At 33.9% G+C, this 18,126-nt stretch overlaps 1 protein-coding gene across 6 annotated transcripts in view; it reads left to right on the top strand.

The window, feature by feature from the left end:
• LOC136844412 (GRIP and coiled-coil domain-containing protein 2-like) overlaps nt 1–18,126 on the top strand; it is a 415,740-nt gene that overhangs the window by 15,401 nt on the left and 382,213 nt on the right. The window lies entirely within an intron of this gene.

The raw sequence follows: 18,126 nt of genomic DNA, 5'->3' as shown, positions 1-18,126 counted from the left end.
GTGATAAATGAACAAGTACCATCGGGACGCGAGCCCATGACTTGGACCCATTCAGCGACTCAGTGGAAGTTACCACCGCGCCATCTCCATCACCGAAGGAATTTATATAAGTGATAAATGAACAAGTACCATCGGGACGCGAACCCTTGACGGTGGTAACTTCCACTGGAGTCGCTGAATGGGTCCATATGGGTTCGCGTCGATGGTACTTGTTCGTTTATCATATATAAATTCCCCTTCGTGATAATCCATCGAATACTCTCGAGGTAGCGTGAATTTGATATTAAAGACATTTGTAGCTTCATGATTGTATATAAATCATGGTGTGATAAAAATTTCATATATATATATATATATATATATATATATATATATATATATATATATATATATATATATATATATATAGGCTATGTTCTATACACACACACACACACACACACACATATATATATATATATGTGTGTGTATATAAATATATATATATATATATAATATATATATATATATATATATATATATATATATATATATATATATATATATATAAATAATTAATTGATCACATCACCGTGTTTCATATACAAGTATTAAGCTACAAACATCCTTTAATATCCGATCCGCTCTACCTCGGAAATAATATATTTTCATATATGTTAAACGAACGGGAATTTTTTAGTTGATAATAAGTTCGTCGTCTCGTGGGCTTACACGCCTTTCCACAAAGTTATTGGCTTCAGAAAGCATTACACTCGCGATTTTCAGCTAGTATTTTGAGGTTGCTATTTACGTACCCTTTCTCCACCTTGGCTGCGATCCTCTGCAGTTATTTAGTTGATACAGCAGGGGCACAATGAGTTACAACGCAGTGCTCCTCCATTACGCCGACCTACCTTGAGATTTGTACTGGGTGCTCTGGCTAGTGATGCAGCGCCCCCGACTGGGGATTAAGCAGAGAAGACGATCGAGGTAGCGATATTATTGCCCCACAGCTAAACAACCTTTTCTCAGTGAATGAGTCTCGTAGGTGGTTAGTGCCATCAGTGCACCTCACGTGGTGCACTGCACTGTAGGCATTACTTAGTGTCTTTGCAGCGTCCCTTCAGCCCTTAGCTGCAACCTCTGTCATTCCTTTTACTGTACGTCCGTTCATATTCTCTTTCTTCCTTCTGACTTTCCACCCTCTTACAATTGTTTCATAGTGCAACTTCGAGGTTTTCCTCCTGCTACACCTTTCAGCGTTGAATGACCTCATAGGTCCCAGCGCTCGGCCTTTGGCCTAAATCCTATATCCCTTCCTTCCTTCCTTCCTTCCTTCCTTCCTCAGTGGATGAGACAGTTTTGTAATGACTTTATGAAACGATCACTTTGAACTCATTTTTGTAATACATTTTTTATCGCGCTGTTCTTGTTCCTTTGCTGATTCACATGATTTGGATTTGTAACTTGGCATTTACGACCGGGTCATATTTGTTTCAAAGGGAATTCGTGATTTTCATAGGCAGGATAGTCGTTTTTTAAATTTTTTCGTATTGTTTTGTATAACCTGGTGACTGGTTGGTGTGCAGTTGAACTATCCCTTTCTTTATATTATTTAAAGAAAAAGCTCACATCTTTAATAAACAAAATTACTAAAAATCAAATCTTTAATCAACAAAAATTACTAGAGGTCAAATCTTTACTATACAAAATTACTGAAGATCAAATCTTTAATAAACAAAATTACTAAAGATCAAATTTTTAATAAACAAAATTACTAAAGATCAAATCTTTAATATACAAAATTACTAAAGATCAAATCTTTAATATACAAAATTACTAAAGATAAAATCTTTAATAAACAAAATTACCAAAGGTCAGATCTTTAACAAAAAATTACTAAAGATCAAATCTCTAATAAACAAAATTACTAAAGATCAAATCTTTAATAAACAAAATTACTAAAGATAAAATCTTTAATGAACAAAATTACTAAAGACCAAATCTTTCATAATAAACAAAATTACTAGAATTACCTGCTTTCTTCTTTCCAAAACCACCTTGAAATCCTGACCACCCAGCGTGAGACTCCAGTCAGACCAAGTGAAAGGTGGGGCTCAATCTTTCCTGGAGGATGATGACGAAGTGAAGTGTGAACTTTGCTGTTATTATTTACATCGTAATAACTGTGTTTGTAAATATCAGTTCTGATCTGTACAGGAGAATTCAACTTTCTGGAATGCTGAACATATCCGAGATAGAGCTTTGGTTGTTCTCTCTTATTATTGGCAACATTGTATAATTATATATATACGTATATATATAATTATGTATGTGTCTACATATTTTTAGCTTAATACCTAGCTAGTACGCTTCGCCGTTTAACAAGCCGTTTTCCAGGTGTATCTAACACTCACAGAGGCGGCTCGTTTCATAATTTTTCTTGGCATAACTTTTTTTGGCAGATGCATTATTGACGAATGTCCTTCCTGGTCCCAATCCTCCCTTATTTATCATGGGCTTATATATATATATGTGTGTATATATATACACATATATGTATATATATGTGTGTGTATATATATATATATATATATATATATATATATATATATATATATATATATATATATATATATATATATATCATCTGGACTTTCTCGTGTTAGGCTTTAATCTAACACAGTAGTATGTATTATGATGTGTGTGTGTGTGTATATATATATATATATATATATATATATATATATATATATATATATATATATATATATATATATATATATATATATATATATATATATATATATATATATATACATACAGTATTTATGTATATCGATAGTCTCTAAATGGGTAAATTTGTATACCTTATTTCCATATATAAGTGGTTGAATGAACTTGGATATTTCGTAGATGAACATTTATGACTGTATGTACACCATACAGTTTTTACTTTCATTTCAGTCAGCACCATCATCATCATAGCAATTGTTATATGCATCTCATTATACCGAACTACCAGTTTCGTAACAGCAATTTAATCACAGCAAAACGAATGTTAGTTTTGAAGTTTTAAATTTCTCGTCGACGTTTATCATCTAGAAATAGTATTTATGAACAGTACAGAAAAATGTAGAAAGTGCATGATTAATGAATTGCTTTGTTTCTTGTTAGCATGACTCATTATAAAAGTATTTTTATCAGCTCGGTTGCCTATTTACTCGTTCTGAGTAAAAGAGAATGCGTGTCGGGTTTAGATGGACCACTTTAAAAGCATTATGATCAGTGAGAAGCTCGACGTGAAAAGAATTTTCCAGGGCATTGCTAAGCAAAGCGAAATTAGCTATAAAAACAGATAATCAGAATGATTTTTCCGGTTCTGGGAGACTTTTTTAACCTTGTGTGTGTGTGCGTGCGTGTGTGTGTGTGAGAGAGAGAGAGAGGAGAGAGAGAGAGAGAGAGAGTGAAACAGCTGCAAGCGGAGATCGATACGTGTTGCTCACTCTTTCTGGATTGCATTTTCACCCGAGAGACAAGTGCAGTAAAACTCTGTATAAATTCTTTTTCATTTAAATAGCAAATTTGTGTTGGCATTATTATCTAATGGGAGACTGATGACATTTTTAATATCTACTAGTATAACTCCCGTCTGACTTTGGATCGGTCAGTAAACATCAGCGAATTGTGAATACTGCCAACATATATACTTTCATTTTATTTATTCAGAACTGTAGCAGTTCGTCATCCAGAATGAAAAATGTCACCTATCAAATAGTAGGAGGAAAGGGAAAGATATATATATATATATATATATATATATATATATATATATATATATATATATATATATATATATATATATATATATATATATATATATATATTCGTTATGTTTAACATTGCTCCCATTGTTACTGTTATTATCATGATTGTCATTCTTCTATCATTAATTTTACTCTGACTAACATTACACGAAAACCCATGAATTTTGCGATTTTGAAAACCGGTTCATCTTTAGCACCATTCATAAAGCATACGTAAAGATGGCCTAGATTTCCCTTGCCAACAGTTTTCTGCTAGAAAAAAAAACTAATTAAAAAAAATGAAAAACCACGCGTTAATTTCAAAATGCACCAAAAAAGTATAAAATAAAACTTTCTGTGACCCATAATATTAATGGTTACTTACGCCTAAACATAAAAGTGTGGGGCGCGTACTCACCTAACTTCCATACAATTCTGTACAGACATATCTGAATTGAGAAGTTTCCGAAAGCAAGATTTCACAGCACGGACATGTGGGATTAAATGTCGTTATGTACCTAGTGATGATGTATGTCGGTTAAGACCTGAAGAGGTCTGTGAAAGCAGTGAAAGCGGTGAAGTGGCTGTTATCAAAGATTTGCATGAAATTTGTTTCCATACCTGGTGAACTTCCTCGAGAACCACTAAGAGTAGGCTTTACACGTCACTGTTAGAAGCTGCTTGACAATTCGCATTACTGACGTGAAATTCTTCATCCATAAAGCTCTTTCTTTACCTGTGTCTGTATATACACATTGCTTCAATAAATTACGTTTTCAGTACAATACAGTAGGCCTACAATACATGTCTGTATAGAATTGTATGCAAGTTAGGGTAAGCGGCCCACGATTTTACGTTTAGGCATAAGCACAAACGTCGTGCTTACCAGAGAGTTTTTGAGGAAGGCAAGGAGAAGAGTGCAAGATTAGGCAAATAGGCGCCCCTCGCTTTTATGTTTAGGCGTAAGTAACCATTAATATTGTGGATCCAAGAAAGTTATATTTTATACTTTTTGGTGCATTTTGAAATAAATCGTGGTTTAAAATTTTTTAATTAGTTTTATTTGTGATTTTTTTTTATTGTTTGACATTTGAATAAGTGAATGAACCGATTGCACGGTCGTTACGAAAATGTACGAATCTACGGTCCCGACACTTCATGTTTCACACCTTTGAAAGCAATCCTATGGCTAGGTGTTTCTGCATACTACACAACGATAAAACTGCAGTAGTATTTCATTTTTTTTTTTAAATATTGCAATATCACCGACTTTGAACATGTACACGAAATCTGAGTGAAATCAGTTTGGTAGAAGTGGGTCAAAAATCGGTTGCAAGTTTTGACCCAAACAAACAAACAGTCAGACACAGAAGTCAAGTTAAATTAAAACGTGTAAAAAAAGTATGGATACTCTGGAGCTGTGATGACGTAATAGTGTTGTTATACTGGAAAAGCCCTTTTAAATGGTGACTTTTTAGTTAAGGAAAACATATAGAGGAACATATATATAGCCTATATACTGTATATAAATATATATGTATATATGTGTGTGTGTATGCATATACTGTGTATTACATATATACTCTGATACCCTGGATGTGGGTTTGCTACGGACATCAGAATTACTTCATATTCTTGCATTTGGAGCTAATTCAGTGACAAGAGTATCCATAAAATCTTGAAAAATTGAAGGAGTTATGAGGCTTTGTTGTTATAACAGTATATATATATAAATATATATATATATATATATATATATATATATATATATATATATATATATATATATATATATATATATATCTCATACACTTTATACTGCGCTGTGTGTCCATGTCCTCAGACCTCCCAGTTGGCCAGATGATGAAGCTTTCATTAGATTACGAGATCAGCAGAGTGATAAACTGACTCTCGCAGCACTTAATGCCAGTATCTTTCCTTCTTGCAATTTTCACTCCTTGTGAAATGCCTGTTACAAATCATCACGTCGCCTTTTCCCGTCTCATGCAGCAGGCATCTTACAACTGACGCAGCGCATGCGCGGTCATTTCGGCGCTAGATATTGCCAAGCACGTCAGAGATTTTTTTTTATATATGTTTTTTGGTTTATATTAATTCTCCCTCTTTATGGTTATATGCTGTTTTGGTTTAATTCTCCCTATTTATGGTTATATGCTGTTTTTTATTATTTTAATCTTTTGCTCAAAATTACTAGTTTTTATCTGTTTCTAATCCCACGTGTTTTGACATGAGTTAAACACACACACTACTACACACACACACACACATATATATATATATATATATATATATATATATATATATATATATATATATATATATATAATATATATATATATATATATATATATATATATATATATGTATATATATATATATATATATATATATATATATATAATATATATATACATATATATATATATATATGAATATTCTGTTTCTTGTTATTTTGCCATGATATTGCATCCTAGCGTAATTAATCTTGTTTCACGCATGTTTTAAAGTAATCAGGTGTGCTATAGTTGCTTTTTTTTTTTTCTTTTTTTTTTTTTACTAATTTCAACCTTGGTCAAACGTTTTTCAGTCACGTATTCTCTCTAACACATAAGAAAACTTATCATCTTACATGTTTCATAATTATTATTATTATTATTATTATTATTATTATTATTATTATTATTATTATTATTATTATTATTATTTTTGGTTAAATACTAACATCACCTTAGATATTGTCTTCCCCCTTTCGCCAAAGTTTAAGTTGTCTTTGAAGCTTTTTTTGTGGGGGGGGGGTCGGTGTGTAGGGTGGGCGACCGAAGTTGCCCTCTTCTGAAGACAGTTGCTTGGCGTTGCGTTCTTTTATTCACAACTTTAGGTCTTTTGTTCAGTGAGCGTTTTTTATTTACTCTCTAGTACTTTGTTTCTTGAATAATTGTATGCTTATGTTTCAGCTGTACTTTTCTTGCTGTGAGGATTTTTAATATGTGAATCTTTATGTTTATGACATTCGAGAATATAGTTTTGTCTTTCTCACCATCTAGTAAAGAGCATTTGTTCTTTTGTATTTACGCATCTTTGACAGTAAGTAGTTTTTAAGTATTCTTTTCACATTATGTACTTTTATTACTGTTATCATGACAGTCCAATATGAATAATTTATGCTTGTTCATATGATCATTCATTATGCAACTGACGCAGTACTAATCACTGTCTACCTAATGAATGGCGTTTGATTTCCCAGGCAAAGATAGAGTATTTTGTCTTGAAACTAAACCTTTTCCAGCCGGTTCTTCCCAGCTTTGCTATTAGACAATACTAGATGTATACGTCATGTATATCTTTCATGGAAGTTGCAGAGGAGAGTTTCGGTTTTGTGAAGATTTCAGTACTTCTCAGTAGTTTGTTTTGCGATTAGTTTCAATTTCCAGCTGGTTGTATTTTCTACATCAGAAAATCTATTGCAGTCCCAACCTGCTGCATTGTTATTCTGAATATTTTTTTACTCTTATTTATCGAGGGGAAAAACTCGTTGTCTTATTGCAAGAATATTATAAATGCCTAGTTTTCATTAATAACTTTTATTGCCAGTTTTCGTACTTACACTTTATGTTAAAGCTATTCGTATAAGACTGATTTCTCAAGTAAGTAATGACCAGTTCTAATAGTGAATCAGGATGTTACAAGCCGAATCTAGATCTGGGTCCTTCTAAATATACGTAGTTGAATCTCATATCGAGGAATTGTCTCAAAATTTTGGTCGGATACCATTTGCTCTATACCGCTAACGTTAGTCTTCGTTTTGTGTCAGTTCAAGAATAACTTCTGCTTCAAACCTCTCTAGTGACGTATCTGCGTGTGTGTGTGTTGGGTTGCAAATAAAATTGAAAAAGTTTTGCAATGATTTATTTCCTGCAGATATCATTAGCATTTTCGCTTTTTTCCCCTGGAGTTAAGAGACTGCATCATTAATTTTGTTAACAGCATCGCACAGACTGAACGACGATCTTTGTTTTCAGGGTTTCCGAGAACAGCTAAATTCCTTTTTCGTTTGAGTGGCACAGGAAGTTTAGCTTTAACTATTCTTAATATTACTTCGAGCAAAACTTTTCCTTCCCGCGGCGATTAAATTTTCCCCGGTTCCTCATGGAAACAAGACGACCCAGACTTGTTTTCCATTTTCTGAAGGTCTCAGGATTACTTTCTATAATATTCGGTTACTTATAATGGTGATTCCTTTCGATAGATATCTTTTCTTGTGGGACCAAAATCCTGTAACTGAGCGTAATTACATTCAATCAAATCCCATTCTTCCAATGTCTCCTAAGGTCACTAAAATTGATTTGCAAACCTCGGTTTAAACTTGCTTCTGTACAGGCTGTATGAGTACAGGGTCTGTAGAGTCCAAACGCTTTCAGATTTATTTTATTTGTTTTTATGATGGAACTAGAGGGGTTAAATCTCACAAATAGGTGTTGAAAGCTATGTATTTATGTCGCTGTTAGTTTTGTACCATGTTAACTATGAGGCGGATAAATTTCACAATTTAGGTACTCAAGGCTGTGTATTCATGCATTTATTTACTTTGACTTCGTTAATTAAGAGGCCGTTATGTTCCACAAGGTGTTCAAGGCTACGTGTTTTAATTAATTTTTTTTTAAAGTAAACAGTAGGAGAGGGATTTTGTTGGAGTTTATAGTGATCATGATCTATCTTTCTTGGTGTTCTACGGGGTAGTGTTCTGAGATCTCGGACTGTTACCTTGAAAGCAAGTCCGTAAAATATGGAGATGGAGATGTGGCAGCCTCCCCTACCCTCCAACCATCCACCTCCCCCTTCCCAGCCACGGTAAGACATGAAGTTGATGCCGAACACCAGCAGTACCTTGACTATTGATTAGGAGAACTCGTTCTGTGCTCAAGTTGCATGATGCATTGAGCACTTGTACCACAACACTATGCTGCTGAATCATTAGCAATAGCAGGTGTTACTTTCAACTGTCTCTTTCTCGAACTGGAAAAAAATATCATCTTAGGTCTTGACGGGATGTTAGTAACGTCAGTGCACCTCCTGCGGTGCACTGTAAGCATGACTTAAGGTTCTTTGCAGCGTCCCTTCGGCCCCTAGCTGCGGCCCCTTTCATTCATTTTGCTGTGCCTCCATTCATATTCTCTTTCTTCCACCTTGTTCCCCACCCTCTCCTAACAACTGTTTCATAGTGCGACTGCGAGGTTTTCCTCCTGTTACACCTTTCAAACCTTTTTACTGTCAATTTCTCTTTCAGAGCAGAATGACCTTATAGGTCCCAGCGCTTGTCCTTTGGCCTAAATTCTATATTCCATTCCATATTCGTAGGTATATCGACCCGAAATGATGGTATATTAACGATAATTAATAGAGTTGTTGCTCTACCTTCGTTGAAGTAACGTTCTCTACCCCGGGTATCATTAGCATCCCATGACCCCTGTCGTCGAAAAACTGCTGCAAGAGCTGGTTTGCTTCTTGCTGATAATGTTCAAAATAATTTTGACCATTTAGAAAATATCGCGCTAATCTATCCCCTAGAGCCTAGAGCTTTATTATTATTATTATTATTATTATTATTATTATTATTATTATTATTATTATTATTATTATTCAGTAGATGAAACCCATTCATATGGAACAACCCCGCAGGGGCCATTGACTTAAAATTCAAGCTTCCAAAGAATATGGTGTTCATTAGGACAAATTAGAGGAATTAAAGTGAAATACACGAATGAAGAGATCTCACTTGTCAAAAAAGAAAAAAAAAATTAATAAACAGATAAAAAAAAGTATTAAAATGCAAGAAGAGTAGTATTAGAGTAATAACAGTGCATTGTATTTTCGCTTGAACTTCTGAAGTTCCAATCGCACGACATCCTCAGCTTCAATAAATCGGTTCAGATACTCAAGACCTTCCAGTTCCCTGACTGTTGTAAAACTGTGGGACTGTCTTCCTGCCACTGTTATGTTATGACTAGTTCCTCTTGGGAGGGTGGGTACTGTTCTTGGCTAGCACTCTGCTGGGCCCGCGTTCGACTCTCCTACCGGCCAGTGAAGAATTAGAGGAATTTATTTCTGGCGATAGAAATTCATTTCTCGCTACAATGTGGTTCGGATTCCACAGTAAGCTGTAGGTCCCGTTGCTAGGTAACCAATTGGTTCTTAGCCACGTAAAATAAATCTAATCCTTCGGGCCAGCCCTAGGCGAGCTGTTAATCAGCTCAATGGTCTGGTTAAACTAGGGTATACTTATGTTATGACTGTTGGTTATGGTTGAGTTCGTTCAAGAGAGGCTGAAATACTTCTTTTAAAGTGATATGCCCTTCAACTGTCATTGTTCTTAACTATTTCTAGGGTGCCGTGTACCTGGTTATGCCGTATTCTTTATCATTTGTGTTTTCTTCTATTGCCTCTTGCACTTTTTTCCACTTGTATTCCATATTGTGGAAACTAAATTTGAAAGTTTGAGGACTTTGGGTTTATTCCATATGAATTTTGGTACTTTGTTAATAATAATAATAATAATAATAATAATAATAATAATGGGTTTACTGGTCTGTCACAATGTGTCATTCAACCGAGAGAATGCTGCATGACGTGGAATACCAACCACGTCCCAGCAAGGTACTTCATATGGCATCCACATTCACCCGTAATGCCCCAGAATATCATTACCGTAATGAGGGATTCTTAATGCCGAGGCTGGAACTCTCGTAGAGGTTATGTTTTATAGCAGTTCTTTAGCTTTTCTTATAGTCTTCAGAGCGTCTTTCATGCTTTATTTGCGTTTCCTTTGAATCTCATTCACATTTGCATTATTGCAGAATTTTTATATATTTGGTATTTTATGATAACTCCCGTTATAAATTCTACAGTATTTTCGTGGTTATCTTATAACAGCATATATATATTTTTCATATTCTTATATTTTTCATATCGCCTTTTAATTTCCTTAGAATTCTTAATCATTCCTATTCTTTCAGACGTTTTCTTCAATTTTTATTGTCGTATTCTGGCAATTCCATAGAAATCCATTCCTAATATTTTTATCGCGTATTATTTATTGGAAGAGATCGGGGCCTCCTTAGCATTCAAAGAGCCTCCAAGTAATCAACCACAGAGGCGCTCAAAGTAAGCAATCGATACAGCTAGATAGCGTATTCCCAACAGGGGAATTAGAGAAGCCTGTTTCAGGTCAGTGTTGCTCCGCTCCTCCCTACACCCCAGGGGTTATGCGTCTTCCTTCTATGCAGGGGCGTCCTTGATTCTGTGGTGATTCAGCTCTTGTATAATATCCTGCTTCTTCCCGTCAGAGATCTGTGTATAAACACAATTGGCGTTTACTCTAGTGAATATGAAGAGGCGACGTTGAAAGGTACTAGATAGAGATCCTGTACGTAAACGGCCAGAGTCGGTTAGGACACACTCGGCGGTTTATTTAGTTATTAATTTGACGAGAGTATCTGAAAATATATGAAAATCTGCAGAATACACACGCCATGTAAACTTCATTAAATAGGTATAAGCATACTGGTCGACCATTTTCCCAAACAGTTTTTTATCTCTAAACCAGAAATTTAGATCCACGGCCTCATAAACATTTGTCACACGATCTCGTTTATTTAAGCACGATCTCGTTTACAAATAACATTTGTTAATAACTTCAGTTAATACGAAAATTAAGCAGGCATCTGTCAATGTTTATAGGAAAGACAAAAAAGAGTACTGAAGGTATTATCTTAAAATTTGTCGTGTATTGCATGAAAATATACCTATCGTCATCACAGCTACCGTCAGTGGCCTAGGTATTTATAGAAGACTGTTGTTAAAAGTAGAAATTAAACTCATATGTATTTAGCTCTTGCGTGAAGGATTATTCTCCAGTTGTTAGAAACGATAGGGGTCATGTGTGAGTATATATCATATATATACATACATACATGCATACATATATATGTATATATATATATATATATATATATATATATATATATGTGTGTGTGTGTATTTATATACTGTTTGCATATATACATATGCAAAGTACTTGGTACTATCGTTTCTTTTTTTAACATATAGCCTACACACACGCACACACACACACACACATATATATATATATATATATATATATATATATATATATATATATATATATATATATATATATATATATATGTAACCCCCTTGGAAACAGATATCCCATTGCTGCCACCATATTTATCTGTAACCCCCCTTGGAAACAGATATAATATTCCTTGTAGGAATATACGTAACGTTACCGATTTTGCGATCTAACTCCCGAAGGCAATGGGGTTTCGACCCAGTCTCTCTCTCTCTCTCTCTCTCTCGCGGCTTTCCCCTCACTCATTCTCTCTCTCTCTCTCTCTCTCGAATGTCACAAGGATCTTTCTCTCTCTCTCTCTTTCACCTCACGCATTCCACATTAAAGAAATGTAATGGGTCATCTAAGGAAACGCAATTTTTCCTACAAAAATAGATTTATTATTTAAAGCAACCCAACAAGTAATGAATAAACAAAGCAAAGATTAAAATGCATCATAAATGAAATTATCAAGTAAGAATACATCTAACTCAAGATTTAGTCTCAGTCCAACTAAAAATCTGATTGTGGCTAATAGCCTGCAAATTAAAAAATTCTCACATACTCTATCTTAGACATTGTAAGGTCTAGTCTCGAAAAGTCTACCACATAAAAATTATAGACATTGCAAAGGTTTTGCATCTGTCTTCTCTATGATCACACCAACATGATAACATCATGTTCTCTCACTATGTTCTCATCACACCACCACCACCGACATCTGTCGAAGGAATTAAGCACAAATAATACTCTCCCAAAAATATGCAAGTGCAAAACATAATAATGAAAAGTCTAAAATGCATGAGTAGCCTATATACTGGAAAAATAGAACACAATAAAATAGAATATTGAAATGGTAAAAGGCTACGTCCACTTCCCACACAAGTTCAAAAATGTCTTGAAACATGGTAAAAAACCTAAGTCCACAATTCACACAGAAAAACGAAGAGTCTGAACTGTACCTTATTCTGCCAATTCTAAGAGATTGCAACACTCAAAGATAATGTCTTCACGATCTCGCTCTAGCTCCACTAATGAACGATCGGACTAATTTTTGGGCAGAATTAGACACAAAATCTAGATTTCTAACGTACGAACTCATGTACGCACATACCAACTCGGTCATATGACAGAGCCAATATCATGTGTTCATCAAATTAACTGCTGAGACGACCAACTATTTGCTGAATACAACGATTCTGCAAGTGACGGCTTTACCCCAGTTCCATCTCACAGCTCTTTTTCTTTCATCACATCTCAAACCACAGTAATATTAAAGCGGCCGTATTTTCTGAAAATATATATATATATATATATATATATATTATATATATATATATATATATATATATATATATATATATATATATATATATATATATATATATATATATAAATGCTGGATAAATGGTATGAAATAAGTATTGAAACAGAAGGACCTTAATAACTAGGAATGAGTCTCTTGCAGAGGTAAATGAAGCAGCTAAGGTTTTGAAGTTTTCTGCACAGGGTTTCCTACTGAGTTCGGCACCTAGAGTGTCAATATGGCAGTGAAAATTACCTTTTTTATTTTTTTATTTTATTATTTTATTTTATTTTATTTTTTTAGCGCTCCGGGAAGAGAGTCCGGCGACGTATTAAAGGATTCGAGTCCCAAATGTTGTCGAAGCTTATGAAGTAAGTTTATCAAATTTGAAGAGTAACTTCCATACTGGTATACCCTTCAGATCCAGTACCTTCCATCCCTCTGTTTGACCGTTTGTCAAGGTCAGGATTATACGTAATCTTTTGGTTCTAATTTTCATAAACTTAATAACTGTCGAAGTTTGTGGGGTATGAATTTCATATATGAATGGTAGCTTTTGCATATATATATATATATATATATATATATATATATATATATATATATATATATTTATATATATATATATATATATATATATATATATATATATATATATTTCGTGAGTAACATCTATTCAAAACGTTGCCAGACCTAACAAAAATATATATATATATATATATATATATATATATATATATATATATGTATATATATATATATATATATATATATATAAATAATGTTGTGAAATTAAATTTACATTGATCAGTACCGTTTATGAAACTCTATGTGTTCACAAAAAGTCCTTTTGAGGTCTGGAAATCTGTGATTCCGAGCCGGAAGATATTGGAAACGAGAGCCTTTGCATTGATTAGCATCAAGAGTAGAAGTCTTCCTATCTTCGGTGAATCGGGAGTTGGAGAGTCATTGAGGTTTTGCTGAGTAACAAGTATGATTCCAGGCTGTGACTGGAGAGGGGGAGATTGATTAATATTTCAACCTTTCCACCTGAAAACAGTCATTTCATGTTTTACATAAATTGTGAAATTTGATTACGCTTGTTTATCTCATTTTGCTTGCTTATATTCTTTTGCTAACAAGTGACTTTTAAATATATAAAACTGATGGTTAACCCCTTGGCGTCATTTGTCATCAAGGGTAATTCTCCGTAGGCCTAGGGGGTAGTATCAGTGCACCTCATGCGGTACACTGTAAGCATTACTTGAGGTTCTTTGCAGCGTCCATTCGGCCCTAGCTGCCATCCCTTTCATTCCTTTTGCTGTACCTCCATTTATAATCTTTTCTTCCATCTTACTTTCCATCCGCTCCTAAGAATTGATTCAAATTGCAACTGCGACGTCTTCCTCTCGTTACACCTTTGAATTATTTTTACTGTCAATTTCCGCTTTAGCGCTGAATGACCTCATAGGTCCCAATGCTTGGCTTTTGGCCTAAATTCTATAATCTGTTGTATTCTACATGGAATCTTAGTCATGCGGTTACATATAAAAATCCCCGCGATTTTGGAGCTGATGTATGTATGTATGTCAGTAAACCGACTCGTTCTGATTCTCAATATTGACTCATATCCTGTTGAAGTTCCAGTAATTACTCATCAGGTAGTCACACACCAGGAGGAATTCATAAAGGCACAACTTGGTCTCCAGAAACCTCAAAAGGTAATTTAATATCGAGTTGCGAGATTACTCTTTCCTCCCTCTCCCACAACCTACTCTTTTGGAGGGCGGAGAGATCCATACCCTCTTGCTTCATTCTCTTCACCCATACACACATACGCAAGAGAGAGAGAGAGAGAGAGAGAGAGAGGTTGGAAAAGATTGTGCCCCTGTTGGGATGTTGTGAGGTATCATCCCATCTTGAAAATTGACTCTCTTTTTAGACAGTCCTGCAGGTTTTCTACCTCTGGATGAATATCTGAATTCTCCTTTTCACTTGTATTTCAGTTTGATATCGTATGGAAAAATGCATTGATGGCACTAGACGTTTCAGAACAGAAAAGGCAATACAGTATTTTGATCCAAGAAAATATTATCTCTGCAGTATGCGAAATTTCATTCACACAAGAACACACAGACATAACATATTCACCTTCTTCGAGATGGGGTAACTCAAGAGGGTAATAACCTTTCAGATTTCAAGAAGTAGGCTTTTTGGGTCGAGGTTTGTGGCCCCATGTATTTTTCTACGCTGGCTGTGACCAATTCGGCAAACTACCAGGTATTTAATTCATTATGTAGGTCAACATAGGCACGATGGGCTTTTCAGGAAATCATTTCACCCGCGATCAGTCTAGAGACTCTTATTAGCGAGTCTGTTTTGGAACTTCATATATATATATATATATATATATATATATATATATATATATATATATATATATATATATATATATATATATATATGTGTGTGTGTGTGTGTGTGTACATATGTATATATATATGTATGTATGTATGTATGTATGTATATATATGTGTATATATATGTATATATATATATATATGTATGTATGTATGTATGTATATATATGTGTATATATATGTATATATATATATATATATATATATATATATATATATATATATATATATATATATATTATACGATTTATATTTATTAGATGGAATTCTGTTTTAACAGAAAATATATATATTTATTATATATATATATATATATATATATATATATATATATATATATATATATATATATATATACCTACATATATGCACGAGAGCTTGGTACGTGTTGAAATCTTTGGAATTTGTATGCTTTATGCTTATACGGTTTTAGCAAGTTTTTTTAATGAAAAGTCAGTTTTCTCTATGCGGATGTTTGAACACATATACACACACACACACACACATATATATATATATATATATATATATATATATATATATATATATATATATATATATATATATATATATATATATATATATACATACATACATACATACATATATTCAGCTTCCAACACGTTCCCTTAATTTCTTCTGGACTATAGCAGTTGGCTCCGGTTTTACTCGAGGTTTTAAAAATAGTGCAAGGTCGAAAGCATCTCCAGGTGGCTGCAGCTTAAATGTCGAGGTCTTACTAAGTTCTGGTGAATAATTAATACGCGAAGGCAAGATCTACACGAAAATGAACCCTGTGATGAAGTAGAACTGTTTCTTTTTCTTTTTTTAATTGTTGTTTTTCTTTTTGTACCCTAAGCTTGTGCAAATATTTAAAAAAAAAATTTTTTCTTACTGCCATTAGTACTCTTGTAGTTTATTCTATTTGTTTGTTAATGCTAATACATTATTATGCTACAACCATAGTGCACTTTGAGTACTGTTAATCAAATCTGTCTACATGAATGTTTTCGTAAATAGTGAGAACTTTAAGGTAAAAAAAGATCAGGTAGCATACGACAAGTAAATGTTTCATTGTGGTATTGATATTTGATCAGAAGCTTAACAGTCTCTTGAATATAAAGGAAGAAAAGGGCATTTTGTGCTCTGTTACAGTATTATTATCATGTAAATTTCATCCCAAGAAGAGGTTAAAAAAGACTCTGTCTTACAGTTAGCAGTTGAACAACTTGAAATGAACTGGGTCATGTGAATGCTGTGCCTGAGTTTTCTTGTGCGTGTAATGCAATCCTTAAAGAATTGTCATAATCATTTGGGCTGGTCTATGGCAACGATTTCCCATAGAGTATCTGTGCCGTTCTGGGTTCTAATTTGATTCTAATGATATCTAGAGATATAGGAGTGATAAATATGATTTTTTAAAAGCAGTTTTGTAACTTTTATTTTGGATTTGCTAGTGGCCTACCTCAGTTTAAGATGATAGGCTTCAGATGCTCTGTCTTAGGCTATATGAAAGGGCGAAGTAAATTACGCCTGAAATATTTTGAATAATAGTCATAAATACAATAATATCAAAGTAAATACAAATGTATTTATTTTTATATATAAAATGAATGTTGAATATTATATTCAATTTTTGGTGTATTTTTATGTAAAAAAATATGATTATGCCTTTATAATATTGAATTCAGATTCTCAGTTGATTTTGAGTTTGACGTTGCCAAAAGAGAAAAGCTAGCTTAAAAATATTGAACCAGTTGTTTAAGTATAGTTTAGTTTTACCAGACCACTGAGCTGATTAACAGCTCTCCTAGGGCTGGCCCGAAGGATTAGACCTATTTTACTTGGCTAAGAACCAATTGGTTACTTAGCAACGGGACCTACAGCTTATTGTGGAATCCGAACCACATTATAGCGAGAAATGAATTTCTATCACCAGAAATAAATTCCTCTAACTCTTCATCAGCCGGCCGGGGGAATTGAACTCCGGCCCATCGAGTGACAGTCCGAAGCTCAACCGACTCAGCCAAAGAAGGGCTTGAACCAGTTGTGCCTGGCTGAGTTGATATATACAGATTTATTTCAAATCAGTTATTGTTGTTATTATTCAGATCTTCATGAATGCGTTGAACCTCCAGCTATCAGTCTCTTGAATTTAGCTGACAACAGATTCTGTGAGACCTTTCGATATGTCCTCTCGGCTTCGGTCTCGTCCTTTGTTTTTACGCGAGACGTAATCTGAAAAGGATAATCTAAATGGCTGTAGTACATGTAGGCTAACTGCGTCAGTCAATCAAATAATTATTTTAATTGAGAAAGTTGTTTTACCTACGGTACTTTTTTCCTCTTAGAATAAATTTTTCTTAAAATCCCCAAAACCTTTGAGCATAGTATATTAACTGCCAGTCAGATTTAGGCTCTCCGACTTACAACCGCAACAAGGGAAATTAAGGAATAAAATGACAA

The sequence above is a fragment of the Macrobrachium rosenbergii genome, chromosome 12 (assembly GCF_040412425.1).
Source record: "Macrobrachium rosenbergii isolate ZJJX-2024 chromosome 12, ASM4041242v1, whole genome shotgun sequence".
NCBI lineage: Eukaryota > Metazoa > Arthropoda > Malacostraca > Decapoda > Palaemonidae > Macrobrachium > Macrobrachium rosenbergii.
Note: the sequence above shows the minus strand (reverse complement) of the source record. Positions and strands in the feature narration are given on the sequence as shown.